Source organism: Tiliqua scincoides, chromosome 5 (genome assembly GCF_035046505.1).
Source record: "Tiliqua scincoides isolate rTilSci1 chromosome 5, rTilSci1.hap2, whole genome shotgun sequence".
NCBI lineage: Eukaryota > Metazoa > Chordata > Lepidosauria > Squamata > Scincidae > Tiliqua > Tiliqua scincoides.
In genome coordinates this window covers 83,871,023-83,872,220 of record NC_089825.1, presented here as the reverse complement: position 1 = coordinate 83,872,220, position 1,198 = coordinate 83,871,023, and the positions used below count along the sequence as shown (strand labels likewise).

The 1,198-nt window shown below is 52.7% G+C and overlaps 1 pseudogene; it reads left to right on the top strand.

The window, feature by feature from the left end:
• Window positions 1-363: 363 nt before the first annotated feature.
• On the top strand, window positions 364-480 carry LOC136654503 (5S ribosomal RNA; annotated as a pseudogene).
• The last annotated feature ends 718 nt before the right edge of the window (window positions 481-1,198 follow it).

Sequence of the window (1,198 nt, the reverse complement as noted above, 5' to 3'; positions counted from 1 at the left end):
AGCATCCCCAAACACAGGTGTAACTTTAGCGTTATGGCCAGCACTGATAAAAACCACTGTATTGATAGGTTCATTTCATGTGCTCAATTTCCTGGACTAAGGCCCCAATCCTAACTAAATCCCCCCAGTGCCAATGCAGCTGCACCAATAGAGCGCAAGCAGCATCCTGCAGTGCGGGGGGGGGGGAGGGGGAGGAAACCAGGGAAGCATCCTCAGAGTAAGGGAACATTCATTACCTTACCTTGGGGTGAGTCTCTCCTTCCCCACCAGGTCTCCTCAGACCTATACCAGCTAATTTGCTTGCATATGTCCGAGGAGAGTAAGGGAGAGGAAACGGGAGAGGAAACAGGGAGAGGATACCATGCATGCTACTGTTACCCTGCACATGCCTGATCTTGTCTGATCTTGGAAGCTAAGCAGGGTCAGGCCTGGTTAGTACTTGGATGGGTGACCGCCTGGGAATACCGGGTGCTGTAGGCTTGTACCATAGTCTTTTGAGACTGAAGGTTGCCAGCCATTTGATACAGCCAGGAACCACCCACTCCCTCCCTGATCCACCTCCTACCCTCACCCTATTCTGTCTATTGCCCGCCCCATTCCTCCCCCATTCCTCCCCCCATTCCTCCCCTCCCCCACTGCCTCTAGTACTGGCTTACTTTCATTAGAGTTGACCGCCAGCTGTGGCAGCACTGATTTGCCACTGCTGCCATTTTCAGCAGCAGTTGCAAAATGACTGCCAACAGCACATGCAGCCCATAGGATTGGGCTGTAAGTCCAGTAATTCACACTGGAGTGCATCACACAGCCTGTATTCTAACATTACAATCCTCCATCATGGATGTCCAAGACCATTGGGAGGAGGTCAGGAGCACCAGGTGGGTATGGAAGGCATTCATCCCTTTGGTTCCCTCCATACATATGACTTGGTCTAGGGAAAAGTATTATCTGAGCTGGCCTAAAGATTCCAGTGGAGAATAAGCAGGTCAGACGTTTGCCTAGCAGCCTCTTGCTATAGAGCAGGGGTGCCCAAACCCCGGCCCTGGGGCCACTTGCGGCCCTCAAGGCCTCTCAATGCAGCCCTCAGGGAGCCCATAGTCTCCAATGAGATTCTGGCCCTCCGGAGATTTGTTGGAGCCCACACTGGCCCAACACAACAGCTCTCAGTGTGAGGGCAACTGTTTGACGTTTCACATGAGCT